Source organism: Macaca thibetana, chromosome 1, assembly GCF_024542745.1.
Source record: "Macaca thibetana thibetana isolate TM-01 chromosome 1, ASM2454274v1, whole genome shotgun sequence".
Classification (NCBI taxonomy): domain Eukaryota; kingdom Metazoa; phylum Chordata; class Mammalia; order Primates; family Cercopithecidae; genus Macaca; species Macaca thibetana.
In genome coordinates, this window is record NC_065578.1 from 213,458,990 (window position 1) to 213,478,039 (window position 19,050).

The following is a 19,050-nucleotide window of genomic DNA, read 5'->3' on the forward strand; positions in this document are numbered from 1 at the left end:
GAGACAGGGTTTCTCCATGTTGGTCAGGCTGGTCTCAAACTCCCGACCTCAGGTGATCTGCCCGCCTCAGCCTCCTAAAGTGCTGGAATTACAGACGTGAGCCACCGGACCCAGCCACCACATTTTCTGTATCCATCTGCCATTGATTTACATTGATTCCGTGTCTTTGCTGTTGTGAACAGTGCTGCAGTGAACATTCGCATGCATGTGTCTTTATGGGAGAATGACTTACGTTGCTCTGGGTATATACCCAGTAATGGGATTGCTGGGTCGATGGTAGTTCTGCTTTTAGCTCTTTGAGGAATGACACTTCATGAATTGGCATGTCATCCTTGTGTGGGGCCATACTAGTCTTCTCTGTATTGTTCCAATTTCAGTATATGTGCTGCCAAAGACAGCATGTGATAACATTTTCTTTTCCTTTTTTTGAAACAGGGTCTTGCTCTATTGCCCAGGCTGGAGTGCAGTGGTATAATCAAAGCTCACTGCAACTTTAAACTTTTGGGCTCAAGCAATCTTCTGCCCCAGGTTCCTGAGTATCGGGACTACAGACACTCACCATCACTGTTCAGCTATTTTTTTTTTTGGATACAGAGTTTTGCTCTTGTTGCCCAGTCTGCAGTGCAATGGCTTGATCTCAGCTCACCGCAACCTCTGCCTCCCGGGTTCAAGCAATTCTCCTGCCTCAGCCTCCCAAGTAGCTGGGATTACAGGCATGCGCCACCAGCCCAGCTAATTTTGTACTTTTAGTAGAGAAGGGGTTTCTCCATGTTGGCCAGGTTGGTCTTGAACTCCCGACCTCAGATGATCTGTCCGCCTCAGCCATCCCAAGTGCTGGGATTACAGATGTGAGTCACCACGCCCGGCCACGATCAGTTAATTTTTAAAAAGATTTTCTTTTTAGGCCAGATGCAGTGGCTCACGCCTGTAATCCCAGCACTTTGGGAGACCGAGGCGGGCGGATCACAAGGTCAGGAGATCGAGACCATCCTGGCTAACACAGTGAAACCCTGTCTCTACTAAAAATACAAAAAATTAGCCAGGCGTGGTGGCGGGCACCTGTAGTCCCAGCTACTCGGGAGGCTGAGGCAGGAGAATGGCATGCTCCCCTGGGAAGAGGAGCTTGCAGTGAGCCGAGATCACGCCACTGCACTCCAGCCTGGGTGACAGAGCGAGACTCCGTCTCAAAAAAAAAAAAAAAAATTTTTTTTCTTTTTGTGGAGACGGGGGTCTTGCTATGTTGACTGGCTGGTCTCGAACTCCTGGCCCCAAGTGATCCTCTCATCTTGGCCTCCCAAAGTGTTGGATTACAGGTGTGAGCCACTGCACCCGACTATAATGAAAAATAAAATAGGAAATATATGTAGCTTATTTACTTTAACTCCTTTTCCTCTCATTTCTTAGTGCAGTGGACTCCTCAAAGCTCCTTCAAGTCTTGGGGAGCCCTGTCTTTGCAGTTCTCTGGCAGGCTGCCTTGCTGCCTCTCCCACGTCACACGCAGAAGTCAGATAAGCCTGACTATCAACACGACCTCCTCCACCTCTTACCTGCATAACCTTGAGCAGTAACTTCACCTTTGTCAGTCTCCATTTTTTTTTTTTTTTTAGATGGAGTCTTGCTCTGTCGCCCAGGCTGGAGTGCAGTGGCACAATCTTGGCTCACCACAACCTCTGCCTCCTGGGTTCAAGCAATTCTCCTGTCTCAGCCTCCCAAGTAGCTGGGATTACTAGGTGTCCACCACCATGCCTGGCTAATTTTTTGTATTTTTAGTAGGACGAGGTTTCACCATGGGATGGGGTTTCTCCATGTTGGCCAGGCTGGTCTCGAACTCCTGACTTCAGGTCATCCTCCTGCCTTGGCCTCCTAAAGTGCTAGGATTACCATGCCCAGCCTATTATCTTTTTATTCTCAGGCTCTAGAACGATAACTCGTGGATAGGCTCTTGAAGGGCTGATTGGATTAAAGTAGTCTCCACGATTAGCTTGGGGAGCATCCAGGAATTTGAGAGTTAACTGTGAAAATAAGAAAGGAGTTAACACCAGCTCCATCATAAGGCTCTGGGACCCCAAAGAAATGGGTAACAGCATGTCACAAGGCACTGCGAGGGGCTGGCTGCCCTGGGATGAGTGTGCATCACCTGTGTTGCCTCCGAAACACCCACACAATCTGTATTGATAGAGAGCTTAAGTTTCTCTGCCTATGTCCATTTATTAAGGTTAGTGTTGTGGATGCTGTCAACTCCCGAAGCCTGGGCTTTCAGAGCCCATTAAGGGGAGATGCACAGGGCGCCTTTCATTTCAGACTACAGAAAGCACTTTTCCACTGTGGGGGCCAGGCAGGGTCACTACTGTGGTAGCTTTTGCCCGAAAGCACAGTCCCTTTCTCTCTGGCCCAGACATCCCCTAGGGAACACAGCGTTGTCTACAGAGAACTAATAGATCAAAGCCCACACAATTCATTCTTCCACTCTGAAGCACAGGAACTCGCCAGCGTTTCATCAGACCCTCTGCCGAAGTGGTTTGAGTTCTTGCAGAACACCAATGATTACTTTAATGGAGAAGACTAGACTAACGTCACATATCACTTAATGACTATTAAATAATTTTTCATTTCATTTTTGCAAAGACTTAAAATTAGATCTTGTGACTTTCTTCTTCACAAAAGCAATATACATCTATCGTAAAAACCTTTTAGAAATAATACCCGGGTGGGCGCAGTGGCTCACGCCTGTAATCCCAGCACTTTGGGAGGCTGAGGTGGGCAGATCACAAGGTCAGGAGTTCTAGACCAGCCTGACCAACATGGTGAAACCCATCTGTACTAAAAATACAAAAATTAGCCAGGTGTGGTGGCTTGCGCCTGTAGCCCCAGCTACTTGGGAGGCTGAGGTAGGAGATTGCTTGAACCCAGGTGGCAGAGGTTGCACTGAGCTGAGATAGCATTACTGCACTCCAACCTGGGCAACAGAGCAAGACTCTGTCTCAAAAAAAAAAAAGGTAATATCCAAACTACTATTTAGAAGTAACCACCATTAGAGTTTTTTGTGTATAATCTTTTGCCTCTGCACAAAGATGTTTATTTTAATGTAACAAAACTAAGATCACAAGGCATATATTATATTTCATTTCCTTTTAGTTTCTGGTAAACAGTATGCTATGAATATCTTTCTTTTTTTAAATTCTATTTATTTTTTATTTTTATTTTTTTGAGACAAAGTCTTGCTCTGTCACCCTGGCTGGAGTGCAGAGGCAGGAGCAGAGATCACTGCAGCCTTGGCCTCCTGGGCTCAGGCAATCCTCTTACCTCAGCCTCTCTGAGTAGTTGGGACTACTCAGCCCATGACACTATGCCTGGCTAATTTTTTGTAGAGACCACGTTTCAAACTCCTGTGCTCAAGCAATCCTCCTGCCTCAGCCTCCCGAAGTGTTGGGATTACAAGCGTAAGCCATCACGCCTGACTGATTTTTCTATGTTGATAATATTTTTTTTGTTTTTGTTTTTTTGTTTTTGTTTTTGTTTTTTTTTTTTGAGACGGAGTCTCGCTGTGTCTCCCAGGCTGGAGTGCAGTGGCGCGATCTCGGCTCACTGCAAGCTCCGCCTCCCAGGTTCACGCCATTCTCCTGCCTCAGCCTCCCGTGTAGCTGGGACTACAGGCGCCGCCACCACGCCCGGCTAATTTTTTGTATTTTTAGTAGAGACGGGGTTTCACCGTGTTAGCCAGGATGGTCTTGATCTCCTGACCTCGTGATCCGCCCGTCTCGGCCTCCCAAAGTGCTGGGATTACAGGCTTGAGCCACCGCGCCCGGCCTGATAATATTTTTTAAAACAATATCTGTTATACGGGTGGCTTAGAGATTCCACAGTTTATTTAATCACCACTCTATGATCCGAGTGGCTTTTTAATTCTCTTGATTAAAAACAACACTGTGATCAACATTTTGAAGACTTTTTAGTAGCACTCCAAATAATTTCCATGAGCTAAATTCCTGGAACTGAATCATTAGGTCAAAATGTACTTGCATGTTAAACCCATTGATACAGCAGCTGCCCAGAAAGGTTGCCCCAACATGCACTTCTGTGACATTTCTCCTGCAGCCTTACCAATACTGATTTTAGTTGTATGTTAAAAGTTTCTGAGTTGGAAGGGATCATCTATTGTAAACCCTTCATGTTGGTGTGTGTATCTGGCCCCAGTGAGGGGAAGGGGATAGGAACTAACATTTTTTGAGCTTGATGCCTATCTATGTAGGCACTGTCATAAACATCATTTACCTTTATAGATACAGGTTCTTGTTGTTGTTGTTTTTGTTGACACGGGCTCTCACCATGTTACCCAAGCTGGTCTTGCACTCCTAGGCTCAAGTGATCATCCCGCCTTGGCCTCCCAAAGTGCTGAGATTACAGACGTGAGCCACTTTGCCTCACCCATCATCCCATTTACTCTTCACATCACCACTCGGAGGAAAATTACTACTTCTGTCTTATAAACAAATACACCAAAGCTCATAGAAATTAAGGGGCATGCACAAGTCTGCATGTCTCAATAGTGTGGAAGCCAGTATTAAATTTTGTTCACCTGAAGGGCCACTCAATATCATGTTATTAACCACAGTGGTTCTCTGTGTTTTAGGCTATTGCAGCAACAGAACACCAGGTCCTTTCAGATCTATAAAAATGACCCAGTGGCCTGTCTGAGGGTCTGAATAGGTAGGATTGGTAAAACAATTTTTACCAATAGGAAGATCTTCAAGATTGCCATAAATTGCATTTCTTGACTGGGCGTGGTGGCGCACACCTATAATCCTAGTTACTCAGGAGGCTGAGGGAGGAGAATCGCTTGAAACCGGGAGGCAGAGGTTGCAGTGAGCTAAAATGGAACCACTACATTCCAGCCTGGGTGACAGACCAAGACTGTCTCAAATAATAAATAAATAAATTGCATTTCTAGAGTAAGATTTTATTTTTAATTCTCCAAAGCTTGAGAGTATCATCTCACTGTCAGCTTCAGAAATGGAAGTCTTATGGCCATTTATTTATTTATACTTTTAAAATATAAAAATAGAGATGGGGTCTTGCTACATTGACCAGGCCGGTCTCGAACTCCTGGCCTCAAGTGATCTTCCCATCTCAGCCTCCCAGTGTGCTAGGATTATAGGCATGAGCCACCATGCCTGGACTGGCTGTTTATTTACACTTGGCTACGTTTTCTAAAATATGCTAACCCAAAAACATATTACAGACAAATATAAAGCTTTTGGAGTAGTTAGCTTATGGATTATTGCCTATCAGGAGACCTCTGAGCTCACCATCCAGTATTAACATGATCCCTCTATATTTTCTGTTTTTTTTTTTGTTTTGGTTTGTTTGTTTGTTTGAGGCAGAGTTTTGCTCGTCACCCAGGCTGGAGTGCAGTGGCACGATCTCAGCTCACTGTAACCTCCTCCTCGCAGGTTCAAGTGCTGGGATTACAGGTGCCCACCACCATGTCCAGCTAACTTTTTGTATTTTTATTAGAGATAGGGTTTCACCATGTTGGCCAGGCTGTCTTGAACTCCTGACCTCAGGTGATCCACCCACCTCAGCCTCCCAAAGTGCTGAGATTACAGGCTTGAGCCACTGGGCCTGGCTGAATAATTTCTTTTTCTAAATTTAATAATAGAGATGGGTCTCACTTTGTTGCTCAGGCTAGTCTTGAACTCCTGGGCTTAAGCGATACTCCTGCCTCAGCCTCCCAAAGTGCTCCCAAAGTCCTGGTATTACAGGCGTGAACCACTGTGCTCAGCCAACATGAATAATTTCTAAGATCTTACATAGAAGAAACAAAATAGAAAGCGGAGGTAAACTACAAACTATGGAAAATTGCCACAAATACTAATAGCTTCACTATATAAAGATCCTGTACTGACTTATAAGAAAGATATTAAGACTCCGTAAAACTGCCAAGCATATGAGAAGATAATTTACAGATGGAATAAAATGGTTAATAGGCAATAAAATATATGCAACTTCATTAATAATAAAACAAATGCAAGTTTTAAAATTAAGACAATTTTTGCCAAACTAACGAAGATTTTTAAGAATTTTAGACATCAAGAAATACTGAGTAAAGGCATTCAGGAGCTATAAGTGGACATAAAACATTTTCCCCAAACCATCCCATAATGTGGGTTGAATGGTGTAACCCCTAGAAGATACGTCCATCCCAAACTTCAGAATGCGATCTTATTTAGAATAAGGGTCTTTAATTTTTTATTTTATTTCTTTTTAAAAATTTTTGTTTTTGAGAGAGAGTCTCACTCTCTTGCCCATGGTGGAGTGCAGTGGCACAATCATGGCAGCCTTGACCTCCCCAGGCTCAGATGATCCTCCCACCTCAGCCTCCATCAGCCTCCGGAGTAGCTGAGACTACAGGTGTGTGCCACCATGCCCAGCTAATTTTTTTTTTTTTTTTTTTTTTTTTTTTTTGAGACGGAGTCTCGCTCTGTCGCCTGGGCTGGAGTGCAGTGGCCGGATCTCAGCTCACTGCAAGCTCCGCCTCCCGGTTTCACGCCATTCTCCTGCCTCAGCCTCCCAAGTAGCTGGGACTACAGGCGCCCGCCACCTCGCCCGGCTAGTTTTTTGTATTTTTTAGTAGAGACGGGGTTTCACCGTGTTAGCCAGGATGGTCTCGATCTCCTGATCTCGTGATCCGCCCGTCTCGGCCTCCCAAAGTGCTGGGATTACAGGCTTGAGCCACCGCGCCCGGCCGATTTTTCTATTTTTTGTAGAGATGGGGTTTTGCCACATCGTCCAGGCTGGTCTTGAACTCTGCGGTTCAACCCTTCCACCCACCTTGGCCTCCCAAAGTGCTGGGATTATAGGCATGACTTACCACACCTGACCTTATTTTTAAAATGTTTTTTATTTTTTATATTTTCCTAGGTTCGGTAACTTGCCCAGGAATAAAGATCTTCACAGATATCATAAGTAAGGATCCTGAGCTGAGGTCATCCTGGCTTAGGAAGGGCCATAAATCCAGTGGAGGGCATCCTTGTAAGAGAGAGGAGGCACAGAGAGATGGGGGAAAGCCAGTCTGAAGACAGAAGCAGAGATGGAGGTGATGTGTCCACAAGCTGAGAAGACCAAGCATTGCCGATGTCCCAAAACTAGGAGAGGGACATGGAGCTGAATCACCCTTTGAGACTCTGGCAGGAACTTACCCTGCCAACACCTTGATTTTGAACTTCTGCCTTCCATAATTGTGAGAGAATCCATTTTTGTTGATTAAGCCACTCAATTTGTGGTACAGGGTTACAGCAGCCACAGGACACCAAGACACTTAAAGTCCGTTTGCCTGACTGAGCAGGAAGGGATTGAATCAAGGGTGTCTCATGATCAGACCTGGTAGTGTTAGTCATAGGCCGACTATGAACCTGGTCATGGAGATCCAAGAAGGAGTAAGACACATTTGATGGGAAAAGAATGAAGTGGAGTAGGAAGAGACAGAAGAGGCTGCAGCGGCCAGATCTGGAATGGGCCTGGAAGACATGTTAGGGTCTAATATTTATTCCTGGGCAGCTTAAGGGACCACTGAAGGTATTAAGTAAGGGAGTTGTTTTGAAAAGGTCATGATGGCTGTGGCATGGAGAATTAATTTTTTTTTTTTTTTTGAGATGGAGTCTCGCTCTGTCGCCCAGGCTGGAGTGCAGTGGCGCAATCTCAGCTCACTGCAGGCTCTGCCCCCTGGGTTCACGCCATTCTCTTGCCTTAGCCTCCCGAGTAGCTGGGACTACAGGCGCCTGCCACCACGCCCGGCTAATTTTTTGTATTTTTAGTAGAGGCGGGGTTTCACCGTGTTAGCCAGGATGGTCTTATCTTCTGAACTCGTGATCCGCCCACCTCAACTTCCCAAAGTGCTGGGATTACAGGCATGAGCCACCGCGCCCAGCCCTGGAGAATTAGTCTGAAGGTGTAAGGCCAGAGGCATGGGGCCAGCTAAGAAAGTATTGGAATAATTTGGGTGATGGGTGATGGTGGAATTACACTATGGTTGTAGATGTAGTTAAGAAGAGAAGTGAGGAGATTGAGATAATTTGAGAAAGGAGGATCAATAGAACTTAATGATTGATTGAAAGTTTGGGGGAGGAGGAGGGATGAGGGGTTGAGGAAGATATGCACATTTCTTTTCTCTCTCTCTCTCTTTTTTTTATTTTCCTAGACAGAGTTTCGCTCTGTCGCCCAGGCTGGAGTGCAATGGTGAGATCTTGTCTCACTGCAAACTCCACCTCCAGGGCTCAAGCGATTCTCCTGCCTCAGCCTCCAAATAGCTGGGATTACGGGCACCCACCACCACACCCGGCTGATTTTTGTATTTTTAGTAGAGGTGAGGTTTCACCATGTTGGCCAGGCTGGCGCGAACTCCTGACCTCAGGCGATCCGTCCGCCTTGGCCTCGCAAAGTGCTGGGATTACAGGCGTGAGCCACTGCACCCGGCTGATATGCACATTTCTAAGTCGACAATTAAGTAGGGATGGGGAAGGGAGCCAAGGAGAAGGAGCAGGATATGAGGGGTGGGGAGGGAAATTCACTTTTGGAGGTTTGAGGTGAATATGGAACATTCAAGTGGAAATATTCAAAAGGAAGTGGAATGTGAAGGTCTGGAAATATTGTTGAACACAGGGGAGTACAGTATGTAATATTGCCTAGAGAGAGTGGGCAAAGTGAGAGAGGAGTGGTGAGGGGAAGAGAGCGCCAAAAGGAGAACCCTGAGAAACATCAACATCTTTAGGAGAAAGGAAGTTCAGCTTGCAGGGAGCCTGAGACGAATTAACCACAGTGCCAGGAAGAAATCCAGGAACCTGTGTAGTGGATCGGGCGCAAGATAAATCAAGAGAACAGAGTGTTTCAAAGGAGACGGTAGTGGATTTTGTCAATGCCAACAATCATTTAAGTAAGATAAAGCCTTAGAAAGGGAGGTGTTTCGTGAAACCGGTGCCAGCACTCTCAGTGGAGTGGCCAAGATTGGAAAGACACATTACAGTGGCTCGAGAAGCTAGAGGATGGTGAGGAAGTGTGTCTTTAGAAATTTGGCTGGAAAATGAAGAGACGTGCTAGGGTAATCAATAGACAGAAGACGGAGTTGAGAAATGAAGTGAATCTGTGTATGTTTAAATGCCAAAGGAGGAGTCAGTGGAGAGGAAGAAGATGAAGACAGAGGAGAGATGGGGCAAACATTTGAGATACACGAGGAGGATGGACAGAGTCCTGCACACTGATGGGTGTTGGCCTCGGTGTGAGTGAGATGAAGAGGTGGGCTTAGAATTCTAGGAGAGCAGAAGAGGTTTGAAACGGTACTGTGGAGAACAGGTGCAGTCTAACTGCCAAGGATCATTAAGGATGCAGCACTGCTCCTAATCCAACCTTGTGAAGTATGTAGCGACTTTGTCCTAAACTCTTGTTTGGGGTTCACTTTTTTTCTGGCTCTGTGTCTTAGTCAGTCTGGGCTGCTATAACAAAGATCTTAAACTGGGTGGTTTACACAACAGACATTGATTTCTCACAGTTCTAGAGGTTCGGGCCGGGCTCAGTGCCTCACACCTGTAATCCCAGCACTTTGGGAGGCCGAGGCAGGCAGATCACCTGAGGTCAGGAGTTCGAGACCAGCCTGGCCAACATGGTGAAATCTTGTCTCTACTAAAGATACAAAAATTAGCCAGGCATGGTGGTGGGTGCCTGTAATCCCAGCTACTTGGGAGGCTGAGGCAAGAGAATTGCTTGAACCTGGGAGACGGCCATTGCAGTGAGCCAAGATCACACCACTGCATTCCAGCCTGGGTGACAGAGCGAAACTCCATCTTGAACAAAGAAAAAAGAAATATACATATCCTCCTCAACTCCTCATTCCTCCTCCTCCTCCCCCAGGCTTTCAATTAAAAAAAAAATTAGAGGCTGGAAGACCAAGGTCAGGGTGCCAGCCTGGTTGGGTCCTGGCAAGAGTCCTCATTCTGGTTATGGCCCCCACGTGGCCTTCCTTGGTGCATGCACACAGAGAAGGCATGCGCTCTAATCTCTCCAAACCAACGGGGTGCTACACTCATAACCTCATCGAACCCTGATTATCTTCCAAAGCCCCCACTTCCTAAAACCATCCATCGGGGTTGGGGTTTCAACATAGGAATTTGGGGGCACATGAGCATGCAGTCCATAAAACACTTTGAACACATTTTCTTCATTTTGTTCAGTGCATTTCAAAGTCTGTCTATAATGACAGCAGGTTTTGACTTGAGCTGGAGAGAGGAGCATGTGATAACTCAGGGGTCAGCTGGGGTCGCCTTATCTTGCCCAATTGCTGCAACCTCTTTCAAAGTGCTCTCCAAGACTCCCTTCGATTCCCCAAGGGCTTGTTCTCAAGGTCACCTCTGGCTTTAGGCTCTAGCTCACAGAATTGGATTGTCTCAGCACCTTCATTTATGAGTGTAGATGATTTACTGACAACTGAAGGTTGCAGAGAGATTGATGTTACAGCAACAAAAACAACTGAAAACGCACTGTTAGCTATTTCTCTTTGGAAATCCTTCAGTCATTTCTGAAATCATGGCCCGTGCCAATTTCTGTGTGCTTCAGCCCTCGTCTCTCAGATCTCCTTCTCACTCACAAATTCCTGCTTATTTCCCACGTGGAGAAGTTTATGGCTCTCTTTTGTTGCCTCCACCTCTGCTGAACCATGTCATCAGGGTTCCACCTACCTCTGTGCTACTTATTAAGGTATTTTCCTGGCTGGGCACCATGGCTCACACCTGTAATCCCAGTGTTTTGGGAGGCTGAGGCCAGAGGATCCCTTGTGGTCAGGAGTTCAAGACCAGCCTGGGCAACATAGTGAGACCCTATCTCTACAAACATAAATAAATAATTTTTTTTAAAGGGGAAAAAAGGGTATTTTTCTAAACAAAAGTGGTTAGTTGCCCCGCAAGGGAAATTTCAGCTCCAGGTGCTGATATAATACATTTGTCGTTGGCTGGGTTCAGTGGCTCATGCCTGTAATCCCAGCACTTTGGGAGGCCAAGACGGGCAGATTACCTGAGGTCAGGAGTTCAAGACCAGCCTGGCCAATGTGGTGAAAACGTGTCTCTACTAAAAATACAAAAAAATGAGCCGTGCATGATGGCGTGCACCTGTAATCCCAGCTACTTGCGAGGCTGAGGCAGGAGAATCACTTGAACCTGGGAGGTGGAGGTTGCAGTGAGCTGAGATTGCGCCATTGCACTCCAGCCTGGGTGACAAGAGTGAAATTCCATCCCAAAATAATAATAATAATAATAATAATAATAATAATACATTTGTCATCTAGAAGCACACTTTTGAGAAAGGCTAAATACTCTGGACTCTCCCCGCTGTGGACGCAGCATCAACATATACCTTAGCCCTCGTCACCTGAAGGCGTGATCATGGGCAAAATTCCCATCCGCCATCTGTACAGACGATGTGACTTTTCTACCCTCCTGGCCCTGTGCTTTTTTTCAGTTTATGATAAATAACATTTGTTTTGAATTTTCAAATGCATCATCTCATTTGATTTGCACAAGATCTCGATGCCGGGTAACCCAGGCTTTACTTCTGCCGTGCAGTGAAGTGACTGGGGCTCAGAGAGAACTGACTTGCCATTGGCACCCCGCTGAAAACCAGCCAGCGGAGCTTCCAGCCGGAGTGGTGATCCGCGGCCCCTCCTCTTGCCACCGTGACAGAATGCCCGTTTCGTGTCAGGGTTCTGTTTCACAAACCCAGGTATTTCCAGTACTGTTGCTTCATTTTTGATGATTTCATGGGATCCTTCCCTGTAGAACCACACTGTGATGCTTGCCTCCTTACCTGCAGTGGGGTAATGCTTCTTCTCATTAATGATTTGGGTTGACATTTTGGGTTTTCTAGATTTCCTGTCTAAAATTCACAAACACTGTGAAATAGCCACTGCTCTTCAGCTTGGGGAACATAGCGAGACCTTGTCTTTATTTTTATTTATTTATTTATCTTTTTATTTTATTTTGAGACGGAGTCTCGCTCTGTTGCCCAAGCTGGAGTGCAGTGACACCGTCTCAGCTCACTGCAACCTCAGCCTCCCAAGTTCAAGCAATTTTCATGCCTCAGTCTCCTGAGTAGCTGGGAGTACAGGCACCTGCCGCCACAGCTGGTTAATTTTTGTACTTTTAGTAGAGATGCGGTTTCGCTATGTTGGCCAGGCTGGTCTCAAACTCCTGGCCTCAAGTGATCCACCAGCCTCAGCCTCTCAAAATGCTGGGATTCCAGGTGCGAACCATTATGCCTGTCTGATACCTTCTTTAAAAACAAAACAAAAACAAAATAACACGCCCAAACCAAACCATTACAAACAAACAACTACACAAATAAAGAAAATGCATAAATGCTCATCAATCCTGCAGGTTCTACTTTCAGGTATTTTTTGGGGGTGGGGTGAAGTTGGGACAGCCTGGTAGGAGGATCTTTCACTCACTTCCCGTTTCTTAAATAATGGATTTTCAGGAACAGCACTGATCAATACTAGCAGAGTTCGGAATCTGTATTTCACCAAGCACAGGTTTCCTTTGCTGACTCACCCCCGGGATGCAGCACACAGACCCTAGTCTTCCCTACAGAGGGAGGACTCCAAGTACAGAAGCCAAGTGCATTTCAACATTCGTCTGCCAGCCCTAATGTACTGGCCTTTGTGTCATCCATCTTTGTTAGTGATCAGGCAAGACATCATACACTATTTCTGTTCTAATATATTTTTTTCTTTAAATAACATAATGAATATTGATGCAGGCAAGAGTTCAGTGAGTAGGGGATGGATAGTTACTAGGAGTGAAAAAAAAAATCAGTGTAGTATAACCTCCAGATTCAATCTGAATTCCACTTTGGGAACCTGTTTTGTGGTTTGGAAAGAAAGGAATTCACTATCAGCTGTTTATGACTTGACAAGATAAAGAGATCTGACAGTTCTGTTCAAAGGATGAAATTTCCGACATTGGAAGGTGGAAATAGTTCAATCTCACTGAAACCTGGATGGGGATGCAGCAGCATTTGGGACAGATGTTTCCTCCTGCAATGCCAGATCCTCCTAGTAGTAAGAGGAGTCATGGTAGGAAGCTGCGTTTTAGGGGACAAAGCTTGGGCTTGGAAGTTAAAGCTGGATTTGAATCCAGCATTGCAAATTGTAACCATGGGCACTGCGTGGAATCATTCTGAACCTCACTTTTTTATCTCTAAAATGGGGATAATGATGTCTGCCTTGCTGGTAAATACTAGCAATAATACATATGCTGTCTGACATATGCATGTGCTTAGTTGAGAGTAGCAATTTGTTGTTGTTGTTGTTTATTAAATGGGATCTCCCTATGTTGCTCAGGCTGGTCTCAAACTCCTGGCCTCAAGTGATCCACCCATCCTGGCCTTCCAAAGTGCTGGGATTATAGGCATGAGCCACCATGTCCAGCCAAGCAATTATTCTATACTTTATGCCATGGGATTGTTTTGTAGTGAGATAAATTATAAGATTTTTTTTTTTCACACCTGAATATTTTTGAATATGATTTACTCAAGAGTGAATAGTGGTATAAAATTCCCACATTCTGCCTGTAATCCCAGCACTTTGGGAGGCTGAGGCAGGTGGATCATTAGGTTAGGAGTTCAAGACCATCCTGGATAAGATGGTGAAACCCTGTCTCTACTAAAAATACAAAAAATTATCCAGGCATGGTGGCACGTGCCTGTAGTCCCAGCTGCTCGGGAGGCTGAGGCAGGAGAATTACTTGAACCAGGGAGGCGGAGGTTGCAGTGAGCCAAGATCGCACCACTGCACCCCAGCCTGGGTGACAGAGTGAGACTCTGTTTCAAAAAAAAAAAAAAAAAAAAAATCCCACATTCTTCCTCTTAATTAACTTGGTCTCAATATGGAAAACAGTAAGGCTAATGCTAATAGTAATATCTGCCTGTAAATATACACTGTATATTGCTATGAGAACAACTGAGATGAACTGTGTGAAAATACTTTGCAAGATATAAAATGTGTTGCAGTGGTATTTTTAGGCTTCTTTTCCCTAGTCTTGAATATTAATATGCTTAGGAGACTCAACCTTCTGTAACACGTATAGCAAAGCAGATACGCCCTTTCTTACATGCATGCTGCATAGCCAACCCCAAACCAGTATAGATGATGGACAGGAAAAGGCATTCCTTGTGGGAATTTGTCATATCTGACAACCAGGCTTTCTTTTCTCATTTGTCTTCTCGTCACTCTAAGTATACAGCTGTTGCACACCATTAAGCAGTGGAGGTAAAAATCTTCCATGAGAATAGCTAATAATAATTTGGGTTGCTGATGACGGAGAATGTCATGCAAAAAGCCACAGGAGCAGAGTGGCCATTTCCGTCTCTTTAACCAGCACCTTACAGGTGTGGGGCTTTTATTTTTTAAGGAGTATGGAAGTGGTGGGGATGGGTATCATATATACTTGTTATAATAAGCCAAATAATACAAAGGTGCATAGGAAAAAAAATATTCTTCCCTTCTCTGTCTTTTGTATTCCCAGCTTTCAGAGGTACACAATGTTGACAGTTTGATGCGGGTTCTTTCAGGTATGAATGCGTTTTTCAGCCATGAACGATATAGTGAAACCTCTTAGTGGAACGACTTTGAAAGTCCATTTGAAAGTCCAATCAATATCTGTATCCTTGAGAGATAGAACCTCCTGCTATCAGGCTTTCCAGAGAATCATAAGCAGGTTATCTGGGAGATAATTTCTTGGAAACTGTTTATTAAAATGTATTTTTTATGCTAATGGCAGAGTCCCACTGATACATGCAAATGGAAAATAATTTAGAATCTGATCATGGAATGGCAGGAAAAATGAGTTGAAGATTCCCTACCCTTTCTTCTGATTTAATCCAAAACTCCTTTTCTAGTTTCTTTTCCATCCACACACACAAAATCCTACGTTTGGGAATTTCAAAGAGCATTCTTTCAAGGTGCTATTTCTCCATCTGTAACATTTGTTACACCTGGGGATGTTTAAACATGGATTTTTTTTTCTTTGTTTTGTTTTGTTTTTTGTTTTTGTTTTTTTTTGGAGACACTGTCTCACTCTGTCGCCCAGGCTGGAGTGCAGTGGTGAGATCTCAGCTCACTGCAACCTCTGCCTCCCAGGTTCAAGTGATTATCCTGCCTCAGCCTCCTGAGTAGCTGGGACTACAGGTTCCTGCCAAGACGCCCAGCTAATTTTTGTGTTTTTAGTAGATATGGGATTTCGACATGTTGGCCAGGCTGGTCTTGAACTCCTGACCACCTCGGCCTCCCAAAGTTGAGAACTTACTGTGTAAGTGCTGGGATTACAGGCGTGAGCCACCGCGCCCAGCCTAAATGCGGATTTCCAATTTAGTAGCCTGGGGTGAAGCCTGAGTTTCTTTATTTCTAACAAGTCCCCAGGTCTACACTCCACACACTGAGTAACAAGGATCTCCTTCTGATGTTGTCTCTGTCAGTTCCCTGCCACATTTGTGTCCAGACCATATCTGAAGATCTCTTAGCACAGTGCCTTTTACTTTGTAAAATATACTTTATTTTTTAGAACAAATTTAGAATCACAGCAATATTGAGCAGACGATACAGAGATTCCCCATATATCTCCTGCCAACACATGCATTATCTCCCCCATTATCAAAGTGCCCCACCAGAGTAGTACATTTGCTACAACCCCTGAACCTACATGGACACATCGTTGTCATCTGAAGTCCATAGTTTACATATGGTTCACTCTTGGTGGTATACGTTCCACGGGTTTTAACAAATGTATAATGACATGTACCCACCATGATGGTATTATACAGAGTAGTTTCAATGCCCTAAAAATCCTCTGTGCTTGGCCTGTTCATCCTTCTCTGCCCCCAATCCATGGCAACGACTGATTTTTTTTTTTTTACTGTTTCCATAGTTTTGTTCTTCGCAGAACGTCTTGTAGTTGCAATCATACAGTATACCGCATTTTCAGATTGGTTTATTTCACTTTGTAATGTAAGTTTAAAATTTCTCCATGGAGGCTGGGTGTGGTGGCTCACGTTTGTAATCTCAACACTTTCGGAGGCTGAGGGGGGGCGGATCTTTTGAAGTCAGAAGTTCAAGACCAGCCTGGCCAACATGGTGAAACCCCGTCTCTATTAAAAATACAAAAAAAAAAAAAAAAAAAAAAAAAAATTAGCTGGGTGTGGTGGCAGGCGCCTGTGATCCCAGTTACTCTGAAGGCTGAGGTGTAGGAATCACTTGAATCCAGGAGGTGGAGGTTGCAGTGAGCCAAAATGGTGCCAAGGCACTCCAGCCTGGGTGACACAGAGAGACTCCACCTCAAAAAAAAAAAAAAAAAAAAAAAAGTCTTTCACGGTTGTATAACTCATTTATTTTTAGTACTGACTGTACCACTGCTTATTTTTCATTCACTTACTGAAAAACATCTTGGTTGTTTCCAAGTTTTGGCAATTATAAACAAAGCTGCTCTAAACATCCGTGTGCTGGTTGTTGTGTGGACATAAGTTTTCAACTCCTTTGGGTAAACTCCAAAGAGTGCAATTGTTGGATCCTATGGTAAGAATATATTTAGTTTTCTAAGAAACAGCCAAACTGTCTTCTAAAGTAGCTGAACCATTTTGCATTCCCACTAACAATGAATGAGAGAGTTCCTGCTGTTCCACATTCTGCTCAGTCTTTGGTGTTGCCAGTGTTCCAGATTTTGGTCAATGTCACAGATGTGTAGTGGTAGTTCATTGCTGTTTTCAATTGCATTTCCCTGACGACACATGATATGGGGTATCTTTTCAGATGCTTTCTGCTCCCTGTATATCTTCTTTGGTGAGGTGTTTATTAAGGTCTTCTGCAAGTTTCTTTTTTCTGAAAAGTAACTTAACACCATTTTCAGTGGGGTGGTCTGACTTCTTTTTTGAGACACAGACAGTCTCACTCTGTTGCTCAGGCTGGAATGCGGTGGTGCGATCTAGGCTCACTGCAACCTCCACCTCCCGGGTTCAAGTAATTCTCGTGTCTCAGCCTCCTAAGTAGCTGGGATTTCAGGCACCTGCCACCACCTCTGGCTAATTTTTATATTTTTAGTAGAGACGGGGTTTCACCAAGTTGACCAGGCTTGTCTCAAACTAGTGGCCTTCAAGTGATCCACCTGCCTTAGCCTCCCAAAGTGGTGGGATTACAGGCATGAGCCATCATGCCCCGCCTGTCTGATTTCTTATTGTTGAGTTTTAAGAGTTTTTTTTATACTTTGAATGACATTCCTTTATCAGATGTGTCTTTTGCAAATATTTTCTCTAGTCTATGACTTGTCTTTTCATTCTGTTGACAGTGTCTGTCATAAAGCAAAATTTTTCATTTGATAAAGTATAGCTTATCAGTTCTTTCATGAATTGTGATTTTGGTATTGTGCCTAACAAGTCTTCACCAAGGGCTAGGCATGGTGACTCACGCCTGTAATCGCAGGACTTTGGAAGGCCGAGGCAGACAGATCACAAGATCAGGAGTTCGAGACCAGCCTGACCAACATGGCAAAACTTAGTCTCTACTAAAAATAGAAGAATTAGAGGGGCATGATGGCACGTTCCTGTAATCGCAGCTACTTGGGAGGCTGAGGCAGGAGAATCACTTGAACCCGGGAGGCGGAGGTTGAGTGAGCGGAGGTGACACCACCGCACTCCAACCTGGGCGACAGAGCAAGACTCCATCTCAAAAAAAAAAAAAAAAAAAAAGTCATTACCAAACACCAAGGCCATCTAGATTTTCTCCTATATTATCTTCTAGGAGTTTTATGGTTTTACATTTTACAATTAGACCTATTATTCATTTTGAGTTAACTTTTATAAAGAATGTAGGTCTGTGTCTAGATTTTTGCATGTGGGTGTTCAGTTGTTCCAGTACCATTTGTTGAAAAGACAATCTGTTCTTCACTGTACTGCCTTTGCTTCTTTGTTAAAGATTAGTTAACTCTATTTATGTGGATCTATTTCTGAGCTCTCTATTCTGTTTCATTGATGTTTTTGTCTGTTTCTTCACAAATACCACACTGTCTTGATTAAGGTGCTTTTTTTTTTTAATTTAGGAAAAAGGGACTTTATTTATTATTATTATTATTATTTTTGAGACAAAGTCTTGCTCTGTCTCCCAGGCTGGAGTGCCGTGGCACCATATTGGCTCACTGCAACTTCTACCTCCTGGATTCAAGAGATTCTCATGCCTCAACCTCCCGAGTAACTGGGATTACAGGCATGCCTCACCAAGCCCAGCTAATTTTGTATTTTTAGTGGAGATGAGGTTTCACCATGTTGGCCATGCTGGTCTCAAACTTCTGACCTCATGATCTGCCTACCTTGGCCTCCCAGAGTGTTGGGATTACAGATGTGAGCCACTGCGCCCGCCTCTTTTTTTTTTTTTTCCCCCTTTAATCAATAATAGGACATCTTGGTCGTGAATGTTCTCTTCTAGGATTGCTTGGCATCACTCAGCACCCTCTCTGAAGCGGCATGGATTAATTTATGATGGGTTTCGAAGCTTTAGACATGTTACCTTTGGCTTAGCTATTAGGCATGTAAGTTCGCACGCGGTGTAAGCAGGCCCATAGTTCAATGGAGGGGTCTGGTCAGAAGACACATTGTGGGGAGTCAGTAGCATATCGCCGCATACCATAGAAGAGTGAACATAGAAAGGAAAAAGAAGAGAGCCAAGATCTGAGCTCTGGAGCTTTCTGAAATGAAGAGACTGGTGAAATGAGAAGGAACCATAAAGAAGTCTGAGAAGGAGAAAAACCAAATGATGGTAGTAACCCAAAAGCCCAAAGGTGACAGTGTTTTCAGAGGAGGGAGTGGTTGGCAGGGGCACATGCTTCTGCAAGATCATGTGAGATGTGGCTGAGAATTGAACACAAACTCTAACAATGTGCAAGTCACTATGAGCCTTCCAAGAGCTGTCTGGTTGGAGTGGAGAGGATAACAGACTGATTAGGGTCCGTTGAAGGGAGAATCGGAGGAGAAAAA

The 19,050-nt window shown here is 44.4% G+C and overlaps 1 non-coding gene across 1 annotated transcript; it reads right to left on the minus strand.

The window, feature by feature from the left end:
* Positions 1-295: 295 nt before the first annotated feature.
* LOC126944817 (U6 spliceosomal RNA) lies at positions 296-401 on the minus strand. The gene has a single exon (XR_007722201.1). It is a non-coding gene; the product is annotated as a U6 spliceosomal RNA (small nuclear RNA).
* Between the last annotated feature and the right edge of the window lie 18,649 nt (positions 402-19,050).